General features: G+C 37.2%; 1 non-coding gene across 1 annotated transcript; it reads left to right on the top strand.

Moving 5' to 3' along the window:
* The first annotated feature begins 6,576 nt into the window (after positions 1 to 6,576).
* Positions 6,577 to 6,683, top strand: LOC121229752 (small nucleolar RNA R71). The gene has a single exon (XR_005927707.1). It is a non-coding gene; the product is annotated as a small nucleolar RNA R71 (small nucleolar RNA).
* Positions 6,684 to 7,027: the final 344 nt, after the last annotated feature.

Raw genomic sequence — 7,027 nt, forward strand, 5'->3', positions numbered from 1 at the left:
TTAGATTATGATTCGATTAGATCATGTTTTAAGTAAATCAAAATCATGCTCCTGTATGTAGCTATTGAGCCGAAATGATAATGCTTGATAAGTGACTTGTGTTTGAATTCTAGTCATGAAATTGAAATAGAGATGTGTCATGATTTATTGATATGTGCATGGATATTCGGATGATAACCGGGCTAAGTCCTGAAGGCATTTGTGCTAGTGACTAATTCCGGGCTAAACCCGAAGGCAATTGTGCGAGTTATTATATCCGGGCTAAGTCCGGAAGGCATTGGTGCGAGTTATTGAACCGGGCTAAGTCCCGAAGGCATTTGTGCGAGTTACTATAACCGGGTCAAGTCCCGAAGGCATTTGAGCAAGTAGTTATATCCGGTTAAATTCCGAAGGTACGTGATTCGGGAATGAGCGATCTTGCTGTAAAAATTTCAGTTAATATGCTTGTAAAATCCCAACAATGAGGTATGTTTTGTATGTGCATTGGAATAGTTGATTCCCTTCGAATAATATTCGCTCAGTCGAGTAATGAGCTTCCGGTATTTGGCTAAGATGATCCCTTATGTATGAATATAGGGGTTCGAATGTGAAGTAGGAATGATTTGAGAATATGTATATATGGAATTATCCGTTTAGTTATATAAATGCTATCCTTCAGTTGTGCTTAAATTCTTTGCTCAAAACTTACTAAGCATTTAATGCTTACTCCGTTTCTTTGATTCTCTGTTTTATAGATTTTGGTTTGTCAGCTATCGGACTCGGGAATTTTGAAGTCGAAGTTGCCCACACTATCAAAGCTCCTTTTGGTATACTTTTGGTTGAACTTTGAAATGGCATGTATAGGACTACCCTTTTTGTTGTCGGTCATGGACCCTTTGGTTTTGTATAAATTTGGATAGCCATGCGAAAATGGCTTATATACACTTTGAGCTTAATTTTATAATCGTCTTGTATGATGTTCATTAAGAGGTATGGAAATGTTTGGGAACGATTAGCCATTGGAATGGTTAATCATGATCATATTTGTGCTATTTATGCAAAAGGGCAAGTTGAATCATGGAAACTATGTAATAGGTAAAGTCTACCTTAAAAATAGATGCTGATAGCAGCAGTGACGTGAATGTGAAAAATCACTAAAAATTGTAGGAATGGGATTAAATAGTGAATAAATTATTCAATCGAACCTTGATGAATCTATTTTCATAAGAAATTAATGAAACGATTATATGAACAGTATATTATGAGATATTTAAGTTTTCGTGAGACAGGGCCAGAACGGTTTCTGGATTCCCTGTTCCGACTTTGGAAATTCATTATAAATTAACCAGAGATAATTAGAAGTCATGCTATATATTTATAGATTCCTTTTCGAGTCTAGTTCCTATAGAAACAAACGGCATCAGTATTGAAACCCTGTACAGGGAGATATTCAAGTCATAATGCGCAAAGGTCAGTGTAGTTGAACCCGGAAATAGGGGAGACTTTAACTAATAAACTGTACTAATTGACTTGACCAAAAATTCTAGAAAAAAATTTGTAGATGAACACATGAGTCTAGTTTCAGGAAAAATTTACGAAACTTGTTTTCGAGTTTTGAAACTCAAGATATGATTTTTAAGGCGACAGTGATGCAGTAACCAGCTTGTCTGGAAAATTTTCTAATGGACTGTGAAAATAAGTGGATTAAGCCCGTTAACCCCTCGTGTCTGACTCCGGCAACGGTCTCGGGTACGGGGTGTTACAGTACCTCCTAGGGTGTTTATATAGGCTTTAGAATGCTTCAAAACCCTCAAGAGTGCCCTTTTCTGAAAAAAGCTAGGCTTGGGCTCGACAGGGACACTCCCGTGTGAGGTGGCTTAGGCCGTGTTGCAATCGGTTAAATAGACACGAAAGTGTGAACTACCCATGTGAGGAAGTCCAGGCCATGTTGATTTCCCACGTTGACCTAGTTTCTCCATTTTTGGCCCATTTCTCGGTTTTTTTACTCTCCTATGCTCACCTAAGTATAAAACATGAAATTAAAGGATTAGGAGCATCGAATTCCACAAATCTAATGATAATTCATCCAAAAATATGCTAAGCATGGGATAAAAATATGTATAAATTAAGACTTATCAAATACCCCCACGCTTAAGCGTTTGCTTTTCCTTAAGCAAAATTCTCAACTCACAATCAAAATAAATTCTTCTCAACTTATAATTCTCATTAATAGTATTTCAAAATAATCCATAAGTAATCATACATTGAAAATTCAACTCGAAGAACATTAAAGTTTCAAACATTCCAAGTTGAGCATTTTATCACGAAAACATAGATGTCTCCCCTCATCTAAGTAATCATCTTTGATTCAAAATATCACAGAGTTTCACATCCTTATTAAATATTCACTCAAATCACTCGAGGTGTTTTAAGGACAAGAAATTTAGCACTCAACAGCCAATATGAAAAGTCATTACCATAGGCTTGCATGATAATCAAATCTCCACCACTATATATTGAGATTACACATCAATCAAAAGGTCCTTAGAGGGTTGTAACGTGGTTTTGGTTAGAGGGTGTGGTCACAAGCTAAAAGAAAAGGTTAGAATCAAGATTGAATTGAAAAATTACCTAACTAGAAAAATACTAAAACTAACAAATTACATTCCTAATTAGAAGATCCTAGAATTGAGCCTTTTTTCATGGAATATGGAATTAAATACTTAAGCTCAAAAACAAAGAATTACTACTAATATGTATGTATGTATGTATATATATATTTTTCTTTTTTATAAGAACAAATCAAATAACATAGAACTTTGATAACTATTACAAAGAAAAATAAAACATAGCTAAACAATTAATTAAATTCAAATCTCGACAAAAATAGGGATCAAATTAGGGGATTTCAACAATAATGGGTTATGGGTTAATATTGAGTGTAAATCAATGAATGGCTTGTTAGACTCAAGGGGGTTCACTAAAGGTTAATTATGAAGGTAGGCTTTTATAGAGTGAGTGGGTTAAACCTAAGTGCCTTTATCATCTCGACATATCAAATCAAATGGTGTGGTCTTGACATGCATAATCGACACAAGTTCTAGAATAACAAATCAATATTGACGCACTCAAAGAAACAACAAAACTGAGCATGAAAGAAATAATATATGCTCTAAAGGCTCAAGATCTCACAAAAATTATGGCTTTTTGATGTTAAACCTGTTAATTTCAACTCAAGATAATACCTAAACTTGGGGAAACAACCTAAAAAAAATTTTAATTCTCAAAAATCAACTTTATCATGCTTGATTCTTTAATTCCTTAAAGTTTAAACAATCAATGTGTAAAAGCCTATGTTTTAATTCAAGACATATCAATAAAAATCATAAATTAATCAAAATTCATTCTAATAGTGATATGAGTGAGTTACGTGAGAATAAGACAAAATTCAGGGATTTTTCTGATAATTATATAAATAACCCCCCACACTTAAGATGTACATTGTCCTCAATGTACAAAGATAGATTTATTGAAAAATATAGATATAAGATCATAAGATAGGGAGAGAAGTGAAACTTCTTGAATGTTAAATGGAATCCTTGAGTTGGAGTTATGGAGAGTAATCGGCCAAGGCAAGTGTGAGATTGGAGGAGGATACTCTAATAGTGGTAGAGGTTCATTAGTCCATAAATCCTATGCCAAAAGAATATTATATCTGGTGGTAGCTATGGTCGTGGTCGAGCAGGACATGTCAATCGTGGAGAACCTTTTCCAGTGGAGTTGCAAGTTCCTAAGTAATAGTGAGCTTTGGAGCTCTACATAACTGCAATAGAATCATTAGCTCTTTAGAAAATATAAAGTAGCATGATTACTAGTAAAGAAATGGCCAAAAATATAAATTACTTAATATAAATTATAAAACCTAAGGATGAAGTAATAATAAAATTAAAGAAAAATAAAATAAAAAGTAGTTTTAAAAAGATAAAAGTAAAAACATAAATATAGTAAATAAAAATCTTTAAACATCTTCATCACCAGATGGTTCGCGAGGTGGGGGCGATGATGAGATGTGAAGGTGCTGAAAAATCTGATGTAATGTTGCATCAATGTTATCGAAGCGCTGAAAACATTGCTGCTCGAATTGAGTGAGGCGCTCAGAGATGTTATAGAGTGAAGCAGTCGCATGAGTTGGGTGATGAATAGGTAGTGGTTGAGAGGCTGGATCCTCGTGAGGTGGAAGGACATCATCCGTAATGTCCTCTGGGTCTTTCTACTCGGCTGACTGGACAAGGCGGTATTGGGAAGGATCAAATCCATGTCATCGCTCGATCATTCTCATATAGAGCATACTCAAGATACCCTATGGAGACATCTGACCAATGAGGGTGAGGGAGGATGCTTACACTGTCGTGTTGAGGAGACCAAAGTACCGCACCAGGCGAGTCACATAAGGACCGATGGAAATGACTCCCTTCCTATACCACTCGTTCTGATGGCGAATGGTGAGGGAAATAAAATAGGCGAGGTTGAATACGTGCCCATGCGCCATGCTCCATAAAAAATAGGCGTTGTTAGTGTTGACGACCCCGATGCTCTCTCGCCGTTCTGTCAAGTTTGGGCTAGGATGGCGTGTAGGTATCTTAAGGATGGGGCGAGAGCCGATGCCTTGGAGTGACTGGGGTCATAAGTGGTCGAAGAAGGGACTATGGCCTTCTAGCAGTTCGAAGGAGAGTAATGGATGTAGCGATGGAGGCTGTCAAATTCGTCGTCATCCATGAACTCCTCTGTATATAGTCCCAGTGCGACTCCGAACTCAGGCACACTCAGCTAGTGAACTAAATCGCCGGGATGGAACTGGACCGTTCCAGGATCATCGAACACTATCATAACAACTTGAAGGTAGAAGGTCGAGTAGAGTTCGAGTGTGAGCTCGAGGTATGTCAGCTTGATGATCTGCTCAAGGTGGAAGGTGGAAGGGCCCAGATAGCGTCAGCAAGTTGGATCTGCTCGAGTGCGGCCCAATCAATGCAACGGCCCACACCTAGGGATCGGGCCCGTAGTATCTGAAAGAGTTCCTTCTGAGGTCCCAGGGGAAACTGTATGAATGGGTGCCAGATTTTAGTGCTAGGACCCGAGAAGGATGCTACTCCTTTGCGCTTCTTCAAGGTAGGGACAACAGTCTTCTTGCCTCGTAGATTGGACATGATATACCTGCAAGAAGAACTAATATTATATCGTAATGAATAGAAAAGATAACATATACTAACAAATTTGACAAGAAATTAACCAAGAATTAAACTAGCAAATTCATCAAAAACTACTAACACTAACAAGACTCAACCAAAAGCAATCAAACTTGATGGTAGAGATGTTATGGCAAATGGCATAGTGACAGCATGACTAGATTCAACACGAAAAAGATTAAAGTAGCTAACAGTGGTAAGAAAATGGTATAAAATAAGTGAAATAAATCCTAAGAATGAGGATGATATGATAAGTAATTAGTAGCAAAATTTAACTAATAGGGTAAAAATTAAGATTATCATGATAGTAAGCATCAAAAGGAAGTAAAAGAAATGAGAAAACCATTAGTGGAATTTTACTACGTTTGGCATCTGCGAAAGAACTTCAATAAATGGTAAGTTAATGTGTAATTTCTTTAATAATTTAAGGAATTTACTGAATTGGTCATCCGTGTGGTCTTTCCTTGTCGCACTGGGGTATGGCACACGAGGTTTGTACTCTCTACTTACTGATTTCCGCTCACTGTGGTCTATCTCACCTTTACCTTTACTTACCACAATTCTTTGCCTCGATTCTGGTTTAGGTTCAACTAACCCTTCCTTATCTTGAATGGTAATCGCATTAAGTTGCTCCCTTGGGTTAGATTCAGTGTTACTCGGCAAGCTACCTTGTGGTCGTTCAGAAATGAGTTTGGCGAGTTGGCCTATCTAGGTTTCGAGCCCTTGAATCGACACTTGTTGATTTTTAAGTGTTGTTTTGGTATTCTAAAAGCGAGTCGCTGACACTAAGATAAATTTCGTTAGCATCTCCTCAAGGTTCGGCTTCTTTTCCTGCTGGTAAGGTGGTTGTTTAAAACCTGGGGGATGTTGTGGCCTTTGATTTCCTTGACCACCCCATGAGAAATTGGGATGGTTCCTCCAACCTGCATTATAAGTGTTATTATATGGGTTATTTTTAGGTCTAGAATTGTTATTACCCATATATTGAACTTGTTCCTCCTCAATGCTAGGGTTGAAGGATTGATATTCTGTCTGTACTCCTTTTCCATTTGAATCGTACTTTATCACTAGATGTACCTGAGTAGAACCATACAAACCATCAATGTTTTTATTTAGAAGTTCTACCTGGTTAGATAGCATAGTAACTGCATCGAGGTTGAAAACACCGGCTTCTTTTGTTGGCTTTGTTCTCATGAATTGCCACTAATAGTTATTCAGTGACATCTCTTCAATGAATTCATAAGCTCCTTCAGGTGTTTTGTTGTTTAAGTTTCCACCGGTGGCTACATCGATTAGTTGTCTTGTTGAGGGGTTCACACCGTTATAAAAAGTCTGAACCTGTAGCCATAGAGGTAACCCATGGTGAGGGCACCTTCTCAATAGATCCTTGTATCTCTCCCATGCATCACAGAGTGTTTCTAGATCCATCTGCACAAAAGAAGAGATATCAGTCCTCAACTTAGCTGTTTTAGCTGGAGAAAATATTTAAGTAAAAAATTTTCGGTCATTTGTTCCCAAGTAGTGATTGACCCTCGTGGTAATGAGTTCAATCACTGTTTAGCCTTGTTCCTCAATGAAAAAGGAAATAATCGAAGGAAAATGACATCATCAGAAACGCCATTAATCTTAAATGTGTTGCAAAACTTTAAGAAATTTGACAAATGAGTGTTTGGATCCTCGTCCTACAAACAATCAAACTGAACAAACTGAATCGTGTAAGGTTTCATTTCAAAATTATTTGCAGCAACAGCAGGTGTAACGCCCTAAAAATCCTAAAACCTGAAAATCCCAAAATCTTGAATTTT

This window comes from Gossypium hirsutum, chromosome A05, assembly GCF_007990345.1.
Source record: "Gossypium hirsutum isolate 1008001.06 chromosome A05, Gossypium_hirsutum_v2.1, whole genome shotgun sequence".
Lineage (NCBI taxonomy): Eukaryota > Viridiplantae > Streptophyta > Magnoliopsida > Malvales > Malvaceae > Gossypium > Gossypium hirsutum.